The sequence below is a fragment of the Callithrix jacchus genome, chromosome 1 (assembly GCF_049354715.1).
Source record: "Callithrix jacchus isolate 240 chromosome 1, calJac240_pri, whole genome shotgun sequence".
Lineage (NCBI taxonomy): Eukaryota > Metazoa > Chordata > Mammalia > Primates > Cebidae > Callithrix > Callithrix jacchus.
In genome coordinates, this window is record NC_133502.1 from 3,613,065 (window position 1) to 3,629,690 (window position 16,626).

At 38.1% G+C, this 16,626-nt stretch overlaps 1 long non-coding RNA gene across 2 annotated transcripts in view; it reads left to right on the forward strand.

Moving 5' to 3' along the window:
- The window catches only part of LOC108590673 (uncharacterized), a 43,105-nt gene extending 29,527 nt beyond the window's left edge, over positions 1-13,578 (forward strand). For both annotated transcript variants that reach the window (XR_001910290.4, XR_013525483.1), the window contains exons 3-4: positions 7,120-7,203; positions 13,440-13,578. This is a non-coding gene — a long non-coding RNA (uncharacterized LOC108590673). The remainder of the gene's footprint in view (positions 1-7,119; positions 7,204-13,439) is intronic.
- The last annotated feature ends 3,048 nt before the right edge of the window (positions 13,579-16,626 follow it).

Sequence of the window (16,626 nt, forward strand, 5' to 3'; positions counted from 1 at the left end):
CACATTCAGGTACACCTATCAAACGTAGATTAGGTCTTTTCACATAGTCCCATATTTCTTGGAGACTTTGCTCATTCCTTTTTATCCTTTTTTTCTCTATTCTTGTCTTCTCGTTTTATTTCATTAAGTTGGACTTTGACCTCTGATATCCTTTCTTCTGCTTGATCAATTCGGCTATTCAAACTTGTGCATATTTCACTAAGTTCTCGTGTTGTATTTTTCAACTCTGTTAGTTCATTTATATTTCTCTCTATATTGTCTATTCTTTTTAGCATTTCGTCAAACCTTTTTTCAAAGTTCTAAGTTTCTTTACATTGGGTTAGAACAAGTTCTTTTAACTCCCAGAAATTTCTTATCATCCACCTTCTGAAGCCTACTTCAGATAATGGCACACAGTCCTTTTCCATCAGGGCTTGTTCAGTTGCTGATGAGGAACTGCAAACCCCTGTTGAGGGAGAGGGGTTCTGATTTGGGGTATTCTTGGCTTTTTAAGCTGGTTTCTTCCCTTTATTATGAATTTATCCATCTGTCATCTTTACAATTACCGCCTTTCTAATTAGGTTTCTGAGTGGATGTCCAAATTATTGATTCCCAGTGCTGGAATCCAAGCAACCCACTGTGCCAGCCAAAATAGCAGCGATAAGTAAGACTGATGGTGCTCTTCTGCCCGGGAATCTCTGGTCTGGCTTCCTTCTTGAGTCCGTAACAAGTGGCTCTGCCTTCCCGGAGCTCCAAGCATTGGTCAGTAGGGGAACCAGTCCCGTTTACTCTGCATGAAGAGCTGCCACGCCAAGGCGCCGGCAAAACTGCTGCGCCGGCCACAAGAGTCACGCTGGCTACCCGTGGGGCTCCTCCACTGGAAACCTTCTGGTTTGTGAGCAATGAAAATTCATCTGAAAGTGTGGCATCCTCTCGTTCTCTGCGCTTTCACTGGGAGCTACAATCCTGAGCTGTTAGCGATCAGCCATCTTGGATCTCATATTTTATATATATATAAAATGCAAAGAAGATTTATTTGCATGCATAGTGAAGAGGGTTAGGAAACTATATAAAAAGCAAAGCAGTCTTCAGGCAAGTGGAACTGATCAGGACTTAGGTAGCTGACTCTGGGATCACTACAATGGGAAGACTTGCTGTGCTGGCCTCAGAAGCTAAGTCTCTTCACCTGACGTCTTAGCAGACTTTTCAGACAGGCCTTTCTGTTGGAGAAACTCTTCAAATAGCTTCTGTCAGTGTTCCAAAAAAGCTATGTTTTCTCCCTGTTTATGTAGGAAGTCCACTATGATGTTTATGAGCTCAGTTTCTTCATCCTTAGAAGCTGTGGTTTTCAGGTCCTGGAGGACATCGGTTAACATGTTCTCCAACTGCAGAACAGATTTTAGGGCTTGTAAGCCACTTCCCCAGTTATTTCTGTCGGGCCTCTTAGTAACTGGAAGGCAGATCACACTCTCATGTTTTCTTAGATATCTTAGGAACTGCTTTGCATGCTCCCTTTTCATCTCAGCCTGCTCCGAGATAAACTTGGCAAAAGGAGGTATTCCTGTATCTTCAGTGAAATAACAGGCGATGGATAAATAAACATCACTGATAGGCAGCTGATAAGCTGCTACTCGGTTAATAGCAACTTTACACTCTTCAGAGAAGGGAACGTGGGCCTCGTGTTCCATCTCAGCATTAGGGGAAACCAGCCATAAGAAGACTTATTCTTATAAACCAGCCTTTCATTGTCTCTAGGCTTCCTTTAGTTAAGAAGCTCATCAATTTTAGCGGAACTATTGCAATAACCACCTAACTATTCTCAATATAATACATATAGACAACAAATTAGATAATCTCTTTACCCAGGTTAAAGTCTTTTAAGGGCACATTATTTTATCTATGTGTGTGTGTGTGTGTGTGTGTGTGTGTGTGTGTGTACTACTAGAGGATCTTAGTTTATATTTCAATAACATAAAGCTCAAGCATCAACTTTCAAGAAAATTCTTCCTGAGTTATTTGTAAAACCAGTCACTACCCCAACAGAGATGGCCTATGTTACTATCATATCACTAAATATGTATTTCTCCAATTGCATTTCTCCTCTGATCTGTAGAGTCCTGTTACATATCTCCCCTTTCAGAATATGATGAATCTAGTACATGTGACTGTGAGATCAGGTGCCAGCGGCTAAGCATCATTTATATCTCAAGCTACAATATAGGCTCAAATCCACTAATCAATTTAAACCAAAGTGTGTGCATCAGATGGCTTCTTTGATAATATCAAAAAGAATTAATTTATATGACTGGAAATCAGATTTGAAGACAATAGACTGGACTTAATTGTAAGAACAGCAGACAACACAGAAAGGTAACTTTAGGTCCAGATGCCAAAGTCAGGTCCTGTTAAGGAAACTGGAACTTTGAGATTTAGGATGGGGATGTCTGTGCATATGCACTTAAGAACCTTGAATTCCCATATTCCTCTTAACCTCTGGATTTTGGGAAGTGGCTCATTATCCCTGGTTGAAAAATAAAGACTTTTTTTGTTTGACAAATATAGTGATAACACAAATAAAACAGCTTTTTAACAAGACAATGCTTTCCTTCTTTCGGAACTGTCCCAACTTCCTCTTCTGTCCAGCACATACACTACCGGACTGAGAAAGTGCGAGGCGTGCTAAGGGAAAAGAGGCATTATACAAAAAATGACATCCACACCTCTAGATATTAATATTTATTAGTTACAATAACCAATAAACTGATGGAATTGCTCTAGAGGCTTGAGAAAGCAACACTCCAAATTAAATGAAGTGGAGATGTAAGAGCTTCCATCATGAACTCAGAGGAAATAATCTAAAAGATTAAAGAATTGACTGGGGTAGATTGGGCTTACTATAGAAGACAGTAAAAAATTACAAGATGACCACATTCCTCAAAGCAGCTAGGAGGATACTCTATTTAACAATGCAGTACGGAATGTAGTATTGAAAAAAAATCAGTTAGGACTGACTTCTATAAGTCCAGAGTAATAGGAAACGTTATTAGAGAACTAGGCTTCTATTAGTAAAGACATTAACACTTAAATTGCATATAAAATATTGCTTTAATTGATTGGACAGAAAGGTAAAAATGTTATGGATGGAAGATTGCTACAGGAACTTAGAAATGACTGAGGGAAAGATAGACATTACATAACATACTGAATATATGTGCAGATAAATTCAGTAATATATGAACAAAAGGCTGAGAGCAGCCACCCAAACATTATGGAAAGTCGTAATCACTTGCTTAATTTCCCAACCTGATCACGTTTTCAGACAGAAACTGTGACTGGAAGAGAGCACAGGTGATTATGTGGAAAGACACTCATATCCTAGAATATCTACAGAGTAGTGATTCCCTCGGTTTTCTCTTAAGAGACCTACCATCATTTGCCTACTTAACCATACACAAGGTTAACTGGGATATCCAAATCTTTCAAGGGCTATATGGACACAGTGAGTAAATTTACACTGGTACCAAATAACTATGTCCTGGACCAGGCTTAGGTTTCAAAGACATGGCCAGTGATAATGTCACTGGTTCTAAAGTGTAAATTTGTAATAAACATACTTATCAGTTGACAGGACACTTCAACTCAGTTTCCTTGACCTGGACTTGTTATCAGAGGAAAGGTGAATCAGAAGCCCTAAAATTACTCAAATTCCTTCACCTTTAGTCAAGAAAATTCAAAGCAAGATTGCCTCCCAGCAAAAGTGGCAGAAATTATTGCCACCCTCCAAAACTTGAAAGATGTAATTTGTGACTGTGATATTTCTACTTAATTCAATAGTCTGGCTTCTGGGTTGGGGGGGGAATCACATGGATAATGGCAGAGGCCAGGATTACCACAAATTTAACCAATTAGTATCCCTAATTGTAATTGCCATGCCAGTAGTAGTATTCTTTACCATGTGGGATAATATTACTTGTGACTCTTGAGCTGGTGAATGTATTTTTTTCTTTATGGGTTGGAGAAACATTAGAAGCAATTCCCATTTACTTAGTATATACTCATTCTCTTTTTCTAGTGCTATGTAACTCCTCTGCCCTGTTTTCTCATATATTCCAAAGGAATTCAGATGTTCTAGACATGGTGAAGAATATCACATTCATCTACCCATATTGATAACATAATATTGTGTTTGATGAGTGAGAAATGGCAAATGTTCTGAATGCCTTGGTAATACATATGTGCTCTAGAACATGCAAGGTAACCCTTACAACAACTTAAGGGCTTGCTACATCAGTAAAGTTCTAGGGTCCAATTGTCTAGGACATGCTAGGATTTTACACTCCAAACTGAAAGGCAAGTCACTGTGTCTTATGCTTCTGAAAGCTAAGAAAATAAAAACAAAGATTGGAAGACATCCTTCAATTTTGATAGCAGCATGTTTCATATTGTGGAATACTGCTATAACCCATTTGTTGCTGTGTAAGGCTGCTAGATTTGAATGAGGCCTACAATAGGAGAAGGGTTTGTTAACAACACTAAATTGTGATATAAAAGGACCCACTGTTTTGGTTATATAAGATCCCAAGGCACTTGAGCCATCTGTGGTAGAAAAATATGTCATGTAGATTACCAAGTGTTTGCTAAGACTGACAAATACTGGTAAAACAGTCATAGTGTGTACAAATGCAAGGGCTCTGGAATACAGAAAGGCCATCTGCGGCAGAAAACTAGAAAATATTTCCACATTAGCTCTTGGCATACTCCTGTGACCTACTGGAAAGAGCATCTGGCCATGGGACAGCAAGTGGTCACACGTCCTAAACTTTTCGTTATGAGGTAGACACTGGCAGATCCACAGTCATAAATGTGGGTCTGCAGCAATCCACCCCAAAATGGAAGTGAGCTCAAGCATACCCAGAAAGGACAAGTAAGCTGCATAAACATGGGCCCCCAACCCATGTCACCTTCTAATGCTACACTAGTGCCTCTTCCTCAACGGATAGCTATGGACCCATGGCCTCTCTGTGAGGAGCTGATGAAGGAAGAAAACACCTGAACTTGGTTCATAAAGGGGTCAGCTTGGTATGATGGGATTAGCTAAATATTGGCTGTTTTTGTTTTTTTACAAGAACTCATCTCAAAAATGGCCATGAATGAGAGCAGTGAGGGAAATTCTGTCAATATACAGACTAGGATGCATTAAATGGAGATAGAAAAGCCTAAGAAATAGTACATACTATTAGGCAATAGAGATTGGTTCAGTTTGGTGGGTCAGATTATTGGAAAAACTGATATTGCAAATACTGATGACAAGGAGACCTGGGGAAGAGGTATGTGGATGTACCTATGGACACAGGAACCAAGTATGAAGATCTTTGTATCACAAATCAGTATCCAAAAGAAGCGTCACTAAACAAGTAAGTAGAGAACTGATTATCCAGTCAATACGTTTCTGCCAGTCTATGTCCTAAGCTAACCCAGTGTGTATGTAATGGATTCCTGGATATCAGTGCTATGGTGGCAGAAGTATCTGATGCTTCTGCCCAATAGCACAGGGTTCTCCAAACTAAGTGCTGATTACTTAAGCTACAGAATAAATGACCTGCCAACAGCGGAAACCAAAACTGAGTTCCCAATATGATAACCTCATCAAATAGAACAACCAGTCTCTTAGATGCAAGCTTATTAGTTCAGATCCCTTTCACACTGAACAAGCAATATTTCCTGTTGATTTGTCAAATATTCTTGGATGAATTTGCTGCCTTTATTGCCTACAGAGCCCACAGAGGCATTATCCAAGGGCTTCTAGATTATTTAATCTTCCAACGTGGCATGCCACGTAACATCTCACACCAAAGAAGCTGCTTTCCAGCAAAGAATGTGTAGGGAGCATGTGACAATGGAATCCATTTGCCCCATCCATATGATGCATTCCAAGTTTCTTTCTGACAGAGCAATTAAATAGCATTTTGAAGACACAGCTAAGAAGCCAGCTAGGAGATGGTAATCTTGGGGAAAAAGGCTCTATCTTTCGAAATAGAATATATACCTTAATCCAATGTCATTATATGGTACTATGCCCATATAATGGTAAAATACATGACCCCAGGAAACAAAAGGTATAAGTAGGAGTGACCCCACGCAATAACACTACCAGTGACCTGATTGAGTAACTTCTGACTCTCCTTCCTAGTTTCTAGATGAAAAGTGCCTCTACTGGATGGGGCACAGTAGAGGTCCCACTAAACCTATGCTGTAGCCACCAGCTACCCAGTTTAGGTTCCTCATGATAACAGACGAACAAGAGAAGAAAGGAATTAATGTTCTGGTGCAAGTAATTGACACTGAGCATCATGAGGGGCAACATTAGAGGAGGAAGAAGAAATTGCTTTGTATTCAGGTGATCTGTCACAGAATTCTTGTGTCTATTTCTTTTTTCTTTTTTTTTTTTTTTTGAGACTGAGTTTCACTCTTGTTGCCAAGGCTGGAGTGCAATCGTGCGATCTCAGCTCACTGAAACCTCTGCCTCCTGGGTTCAAGCTATTCTCCTGCCTCCCGAGTAGCTGGGATTATAGGCATTTCCACTGCACCCGGCTAATTGCGTATTTTAGGGTTTTTGTATATTTATGGGTTTCTCCACAATGGTCAGGCTGGTCTTGAACTCCTGACCTCAGGTAATCCACCCACCTCCCAAAGCGCTGGGATTACAGGTGTGAGCCACCATGCCCAGCCTCTTGTGTCTATTTCTAACTTCAAATAGGCAAGTACAGCAATAATAGCTTGATGGGGTCCTGGTAACCTTTCAAGAAAGTCTGGGTCAAGCCACTCTGTAAACCACCTAGATCGGCAGAAGTACTAAACACCTAATGGGAATCTAGATTTTAAGAGATGTCCAAAATTTAGAGAATGGCTAGCAACAAGGAGCTAAGTAACAGTTGCAGCAGCAAGGGGTGTAACTGGGCACACTCTTCCTCATCTTGTAAGTTTTCCCAGACATTGTGGTAACCGGCATTTTGAAATAGCAGTGCCAGAATGAAGTGAATTTAATGTTAGAAACAGAGTTGAATGACAAAAGAGGTAACTTGTGGCTGCTTTTGGTGCTCCACCCAGATCCACTGTACAGGCTGTTTTTCCTATCCCCAGATGTTGTGAGTCTTGGCGGGAAACAGCTGACAATTATCCCCTTCTCCAGAGAATGGTCTAAACCTAAGAGGAATCACCATACCTGTCAGTCTCTATCCTACCTCGGGGGAATTAAGCAATGAATTATTGCCTTAAGGTGGGCCTTGTTGCAGTTTTGTCCATAAAGTTATCCTGTGTGATAATACTTGGTGTAATCTCCGGCAGAACCTGCATTACTTAGTTTTCCCCTCCGCTCTTCCTATTCTATTTCCTTCATTCCCTTTCTCTTAAGAGCACATTTCTGATGAAACACTCGAATCAAAATCCCCATTTCATGCTCAACTTCTAGAGGACTAGACCTAAGACACAAACCTAAATTGATAATTTTATTTTAATACATAGATATGCCTATAGAATATATTGGCTATAATAATATAATATAATGTATTTATATTATATTATATATAATATGTTAAATTATATAATATTTATATTACATTATAATATAATAATTAATATTTATTGTGTACTATATTTATGTGACATATAATTCTGTTCAATAAATTAACCTTTTCTTTCATATTCATTATATGTTTCAATAGAAAAAATAGATCTTAGATATAGAAATTTCACAATAGGTAGGCAAATAAATGTTCAATAGAAAAGAGTAACCAAAATATTAACAATCCACTTAACATACTAATGATGTTAATACATTATCGTTATCACTAATTCTAAGCTCTGTTAAATAATGCATAGAATTAAGATACTGTTACTAATTCTCCTGTGAAGAAATGTATATCTCTAAGCGATGTTACTTATTTTATAGTAAAAAGTAAAATTATTTAGTATTTAGTAAGGTAACCAAAAGTTTTCTGTTATGTATTGCCTTAAAACTCACGGATAATATGACACTACTTGTAAGTACAAGTTAACCGTAGTTTATAAAAATGTGAACACTTTCCTTATAATTTTAAAAGTTACTTGATTAGTTTGTTTTCATGCTGCTAATAAAGACATACCCTAGACTGCGTAATTTATAAAGGAAAGAGGTTTAATTGCCCCACAGTGCCACATGGCTAAGGAGGCCTCAAAATCAGGGCTGAAGGTGAATGAGGAGGAAAGTTACATTGCACATGGCAGCAGGCAAGACAGAGTGTGTGTTGCCTGTAATCACAGCTACTCGGGAGGCTGAGGCAGGAGAATTGCCTGAACCCAGGAGGCGAAGGTTGCGGTGAGCCGAGATTGCGCCATTGCACTCCAGCCTGAGTGAAAAGAGCGAAACTCCATCTCAAAAAAAAAAAAAAAAACCATCAGATTTTGTGAGACTTATTCATTATCATGAGAACAGCATGGGAAAAACCCCTCTCTACAACTCAACGACATCCCACCAGGATCCACCCATAACATGTAGGGATCATGGCAACTATAATTCAAGATGAGATTTGGATGTGGACACAGCCAAACCATAACAGTGACTTAGAGAAATCTTTATTTGTAAAGTATGTAAGTCCTATCTGCCCAAGTCATCCCCATCCACACAAAGAAATTGGAAATTGATAGAGAAAATGGTAATAATTTTAATACACACAGTTTACTTGGCTTTGAGTGAACTTTCTTAAGATATGAAGAGCATGAGTTCAACATTTTCCTATGTGAACATAATCAAAATTAGGAGAAGTTATTTATATTGACAATTGAAATTCTATCTAAAAATGTGTATAATGATAGAAAGGCATAAAGAATTTCTTTTGTATTCAAGTTTTATAATTATGCATCCACTTGTGTCTGAGTATAAATATACATTCTGAGGGAATTGACATATATTAATTATTTTTCATACAATTAAAAATCTTAATCATATTAATGAAAAAGATGCTAACTTCTATCATATTCAAACACTCAAAAAGCTCCCCAAATGTATAAACTGAATAATCAGAAAAGTTATATGAAAAGAGAAACAGATGAGCTTTATCTACATAAATTAGCAATATAATATAAAAACATTTAAGATTTTCTCACACAAAAGCGCAAATACAAACAGTCTAGAGAAGATATTGAGGGCAGCAGCAGCCCATGCCAGCAGTTTGAGAGGCATGGCTGGGACTGTGTGCTTCATGGAACTCTCTCTCTGAGACAGCGAGCGTGAGAGCGAGAGCAAGAGAGAGAGAGAAAGAGAGATTTATACATATACATATATAAAATGAAACGGTACCTAAATATACAAAATATTATTAATCCTAATAGAATAAAAATACAAGCACAATTTATTCTCCCAATTTGTATATATTTATCTGTTGTTTGAATATTAATAAAGTGTTATATGACTGTTAAAGAGAAATATGTGTTTTCCATACTGCTAAAGGGAAAGTAATTGAACAATTTTAGAGAGCTATTTTCAAAAAGTCATTAAATTTTAAAATGTGAATATGCTGTAATCAGCAATTTTAGTTCTAGGAATTGCTATAAAAATCTAGGTGCAGAGGGCCATACACAAAATATATAGATTAATTGCAGAAAGATTTCTAATAAAAATGGTGATGTGCTTTCCATTTCTACCCATACAAAATTGATTAATTTTTATCATACACATAAATTGTAATGCATATAGCTGCTTTAAAATTGAAGTGCCTATTATTCATGTATATCAAAACATAAGCATTTATATAAGTATGAATTTACAAATATATATTTATTTGGGAATATATGTATATACAATATATTTATAGGTATTTGTCTATCCATATTAATAACTTTTCTGAAATATAACTGAAGAGAAGCTTCAGATTATGACATTATATTTTATACTTTTTAGTTTGTTAAAATGATAAATCATAATGCCTACCAATTTTACAAGTTGGATACGTAATAATTGTACATATTGACAGGATAAATGTAATATTTTGATATATGTTTACAATGTGTAATGATAAAAGCAGAATATTTAAGAAATTCATCACATTTATCAATTTTTTGTGTTGAGAACATTTTAAATCTTCTCTTCCAGCTTTATTGATTATAATATATTGTTATACCAACAGTCACCCTACTGTGCTATACAGCACTACAATTTTTTTCTTCTATCAAAATGCGTGTTTGCACCTCTCCTCATTCCCCTCCTGCCAGTCTCCTGTAACAATCAGCCCACTCTCTACCTCCATGGGATCAATGATTTAGCTCCTTCATATGAGGACACGGGATATTTTTCTTTCCATGCCTGACTTATTTCACTTAACATAAGTTATGAATGGCCTCCAGTTCCATTCATGTTACTGCAAATAACAGAATTTCATTCATCATATATACATTCATATCTATATCTATATCTATATATCTGCTGTGTACATTGATTTTGTTTCTTACAATTTCACTGTTTGTCTACTAGTTCCAGCACTATATTGTTAGAATCTTTAGTACTTTCTATACATATACATGTCATCAGTGTCATCAGCCAACAAACACTTTTGCTTTATACTTTCCTATTCAAATATTTTGTATTTATTTATTTATTGCCTAATTGTTCTAGCTAGAATGTCTAGTATTCTAGCTATAGTGGCTTCAGTGGGCATCCTCATCTTGTTTGTCTGGTTTCTCATCTTAGAGGAGATGTTTTCAGTGTTTCACCATTGAGTATAGTGTTAGCTCTGGGTTTGTCATTACTTGGCCTTTAGTGTATTGAGGCATGGTCCTTATACTTCTAATTTGCTGAGAATTTTTACCATAAAATAATGCTACATTTTGTCACATGCTTTTTCTGCATCTATTGAGATGAACATGTGTTTTTCCGGCCTTTATTTTCATGGATTATAGTTTGATGCAATCCTATCGGTTTAGGCAATGATTTCTGGCTAGGACTCCAAAACCCAGGCAACAAAAGCAAAAATAGACAAATATAATTAACCTAATTGGAATCCTTCTGCATCAAACTAATATCCTTCTGTACAAAAAGAGAAGCAATTAAAAGAGTAAAAAGACCATAATTTAAAAAAACAATTTTAAAATTCATATGAAACCAAAAAACAGATCAAATAGTGAATACAGCCCTAAGCAAAAAGAACAAATCTGGAGGCATCACACTACTCAACTTCAAACTATAGTACAAGTCTACCATAAAAAAGAAATCATGGTATTGGTACAAGTACGAACACATAGACTAATGGAACACAACAGAGGTCTCAGAAATAAGCCTGTACCCACCACCATTTGATCCTCAATAAACCTGACAAAAACAAGCAATCAGGAAAGGATTCCCTATATACTAAATTCCCTATATACTAATACATACTGGGAGAACTAGCTAGCTATATGCAGAAAATTGAAAACTCGTCCCTTCCTTATACCTTACATAAAAATTAACTCAAGATGGATTAAAGACTTAAATGTAAAACTCAAAACTATAAAACCCCTAGAAGAAAATCTAAGCAATACCATTCAGGACATAGGCATGGGCAAAGATTTCAAGAAAATGCCAAAGGCAATTGCAACAAAAGCAAAAATTGAAAATTGAGATTTAATTAAACTAAAGAGCTTCTGCACAGAAAAAGAAACTATCATCAGAGTGAACAAACAACCTACAGAATGGAAGAATATTTTCACAATCTATCCACCTGACAAAGGTCTATTATACAGAGCCTACAGGCAACATAAACAATTTTACAAAACAAAGAACCCTATTAAAAGTGGGCAAAGGACATGAACAGACATTTATCAAAATAAGACATACATATGGCCAACAAACATATAAAAAGAAGCTCAACATCACTGATCATTAGAGAAATGCAAATTAAATCCACAATAAGATCATCTCATGCCATTCAGAATGATGATTATTAATGACTTACAGATGCTAGTAAGTGGTAGAGAAAAAGGAACACTTTTACACTGTTGATGGCTGTGTAAATTAGATCAACCATTGTGGAAGACATTGTGGCAATTCCTCGAAGACCTAGAGGCCAAAATGCCATTCGATACAGCAATCTTATTACTGAGTATACAACTGAAAGAATATGAATCATTCTATTAATAAAGATACATGCACATGGCCTGTAATCTCAGCACTTTGGGAGGCTGAGGCAGGTGGATCACTTGAGGTCAGGAGTTTGAGACCAACCTGACCAACATGGTGAAACCCCGTCTATACTTAAAAAAAAAAAATACAAAAAACATCTAGACATGGTGGCGGGTGCCTGTAATCCCAGCTACTCAGGGGACTGAGGCAGGAGAATTGCTTGAACCTGAGGTGGAGAGGTTGCAGTGAGCCAAGATGTCTTAAAAAAAAAAGATATATGCACACAAATGTTCATTGCAGCACTATTCACAATAGCAAAGACATGACATCAACCTAAATGTTCATCAATCATAGATTAGATAAAGAAAATGTAGTACATATACACCACAGATTACTATGCAGCCACAAAAAGAACAAGATCATGTCATTTGCAGGGACGTGGATGGAGTAGGAAGCCATTATTTTCAGCAACTCAGGAACAGAAAACCAAACATTCCATGTTCTCACCTGTAAGTGCGAGCTGAATTATCAAATCATGTGGACACATGGTGGGGAACAACACACACTGGGGCCTATCAGAAGTGTGGGGCATGGAGGTCTGTCAGAGGTGGAGGGTGTGGGGAGGGAACATCAGGAAGAATAGCTAATAAATGCTGGGCTTAATACCTACATGATGGGATGATATGTGGAGAAAACCACCATGGCACACATTTACCTGTGTAACAAACCTGCACATCCTGCACATGTGCACTTTGTGCCCCTGAACTTAATATAAAACTTGAAGAAAAAAATTCAATAGCATGAATGAAAACATAAATAAATAAGTGAAAAGATAACCCACTGATTTGGAGAAAATATGTACAGCCCATATTTTTGACAAGATACTAATACTCCAAATTTATAAGTAACACAAACAACTCAAAAGCAAATAATAATAATAATTGATTAAAAATGGGTAAAGAACCTGAACAAACCTGTCTCAAAAGAAAACAAACTAAAGGCTAACAGATATATCAAAAGATGTTCAACATCTCTTATAATTAAGGAAATGCAAATCAAAATCACAGTGAGACATCACCTCTCACTTGTTAGAACATCTACTGCCAAAACAAGAATGATAACCAGTGTTGGTGAGGATGTAGAGAAAAAAATTCTGGTACATTGTTGGTGAGAATGTAAATTAACATGGGCATTACAGAAAACAGTAAGAAATTCCCCAAAAAACTAAAAATAGAATTATCAGATGATCTACTAATATCACCTTTGTGTACATATCCATAGAAATTGAAATCAGTATGTCAAAGAAACATATGCACTTCCATGTTTGTTTCAGCATTACTCACAATAGCCACAATGTGAAATCAGCCAAGTGTACATCAATGAATGAATGAATGAGTAAAATGTGGCTTACATACACAATGGAATACCATACAGCTTTAAGAAGAAAGAAAACTCTGTCACTTGCAACAGCATGGATGAGCCTGGACAACATTACAGTAGGTAAAACAAGACTGGCAGAGAAAGACAAATACTGCATGATTTCACTTGTATATGAAATCTTCCAAAATCAAACTCCTAAAATCTGAGAGCAGAATAGCGGTTATCAGAGGCTGAGGAAGAGAAGGATGGGAAAGGTTTACCAAAGGCTAACAAGTTTCGGTTAGAGAGGAGGAAAAATTTTTTGTAATCTATTGCACAGCATAGTAACCACAGCTAATAATAACTGTATTTCAAAATTGCTGAAAGAGATTTTAAACATCACCACAAAAATTAGATGAGACAATGAATGTGCTAATTAGCTTGATTTAATCTTTCTACACTGTAAGCATATATCAAACCTCACATATATCTACCCCACATAGATACACAATTAATATTTTCAATTAAAAATTAAATATACCTGTAATCCCAGCACTTTGGGAGGCCGAGGCGGGTGGATCATGAGGTCAAGAGATTGAGACCATCCTGGTCAACATGGTAAAACCCTGTCTCTACTAAAAATACAAAAAATTAGCTGGGCATGCTGGTGCATGCCTGTAATCTCAGCTACTCAGGAGGCTGAGACAGGAGAATTGCCTGAATCCAGGAGGTGGAGGTTGCGGTGAGCCGAGATCGCGCCATTGCACTCCAGCCTGGGTAACAAGAGCGAAACTCCGTCTCCAGAAAAAAAAAAAAAATTAAATATAAAATAAATTTTACCAGTCTCATGCTCCATAAAAATTTTAATATTTATATAACAAAGATCAAAATATCTAAAATGAAAGTCATATTACAGATCTAGTGAACATATAAATTCTGACAGCTCATTAGTTTGGTAGCATGCTATACTGAAGTACATCTGGCATGCATCATGGGTTTGAGCATACTCAAGGTCATGTTTTCATTTTGAATATCATGAACAGTGAACTATTTATTAAGTTTACAATATGTGTGCAATGAAATAATTTCGTTGCACACCTTGACTGTCCATTATATCACCAAAGTCATTGAGCTACTGTGAGGGCTGGGGCCATGGGAGACAGTGTTGGTGGCCATTGGGTTGAGTGGGTCATTCAAGTGGATCAGGAGCTTCACTCGTTGTTCTAGGTTACCCCGAGGAAAGGTATATGGAGCTTCCTTTAGCCAATTTGTTCCACTTAAATTCATCCCAAACTGGATTTGGTCATATGTAATTATTTAATAAAATGTGTAACAATTGGCACATCAAAAAAGTAATTGAATCATTCTCAATAAGTCAATTACCACAACTTTAAAAATCTATGCATCGGGATTCCAGGAGAAGATGGCGCTGTAGGACCAACTCAGGATTGAAGCTCCCAGTGAATCTGCAGATGATGAGTGGATGCCACATTTCCAGATGGATCTTTATTGTCCAGGAGATTCCCAGGTGTAGGAGCCGCACGGGCCGCCAGCCTGGCTATTCGGGCCACCACAGCAGGGCAGTGCAGCGGCACTCCGTACAAAGTACACTGGTTTGGTTGCCCTGTTAAACTGCAAATTGGAGATTTCGGAAGGCAGATTAGCACATTCCTCTGATTAAACGGGACTTATGCAGAAAGCCAGGCCAGGAGATTCCCCGGCAGCAATGTGATTCCAGCTGGTGCAGTGGGTCACTGCAGGGGAAATCACACAGATCCCAGCCCCCTTTCAGCAGGCAACTGGAACACCTGGGAGAGAGTCAACAGTTCAACTTAAAAAAAAAAGAAAAGGGCTTTGAGGCAGGGAGCCAGATGATCAGGCTCGGCAGATCCCACCCCCACAAAAACAAACAAAACAGCAATTGGAAACGCTCGGGGTTGAGAGTTTCACAGCAAGCACAGCTGAACCCAGGATGGTGCAGCTTGGAGGGGAGGGGCATCTGCCATTACCAAGGCACTTGACCCCTACAGAGGTACACTGCCATTGCTGATGCAGCCTGCTGTTGCTGAGGCAACCCGCTGATGCTGAGGCAACCCACCATAACAGAGAGAGTCCGCCACTACAGAGGCGGGCCATCATCACCACTGCAGCTCTAACCACACCCATATAAACAGGACTACAGGGAATTACACACGGCAGCAGGGTGGAGCCCACAGCAAAAGGGCAGAGCCCACAACAGCTCAGCATAGCCACTACAGGCAAGCAGTAATTAGACTGCCTCCTTTATGGGCAGGACATTGCAATGGATACTCATAAATAAAGACCTAATTCCCTGGGAGAGACCACCTGAGGAAAGAAAATGGGCTTTATGAGTTCTGCTGCAGCAGAGGTAAACGTACCTGCCTAGCAGACCTGAATGAACAACGGAGCTCACAGCTCAGCACTTGAGCTCCTATAAAGTACAGACTGTCTCCTCAAGTATAAAGTACACACAGTCTCCTCAAGCAGCTCCCTGACCCCTGTATATCCAAAGAGTCACCTCACAAAGGACTGATCAGACTGATATTTGGCAGGCATCATTCAGGGACAAAGATAGCAGAAGAAGAAACGGGTAGCATCCCTCACTGTTCTGCAGCTGCTACAGGTGTGCCCCAGGCAAGCAGGGCCTGGAGTGGACCTAAGTAGTCCTAGAGCAGAGAGGCCAGACTGTTAGAAGGAAAACTAAGAAACAGAAATATTTCATCATCAACAATCTGGACGTCCACTCAGAGACCCAATCGGAAAATCAGCAACTACTCAGACCACAGGTGGATAAATCCACAAAGATGGAAAGAAACCAGCACAAAAAGGAGGAAAACACCCAAAACCAGAACACCTCGCCTCCTACAAGGAACCACAACTCCTCACCAACAAGGGAACAAAGCTGGATGGAGAATGAGTGAGATGAAATGACAGAATCAGACTTCGGAAGGCGAGTAATGAGAAACTTCCGTGAGCTAAAAGTACACTTTCTAACTCAATGCAAAGAAACGAAGAACCTTGAAAAAAGATTTGAGGAAATGATAACAAAAATGGACAACTTAGAGAAGAATATGGGTGAATTGAAGGAGCTGAAAAACACAACACGAGAACTTTGCGAAGCATGAACAAGTTTCAACAGC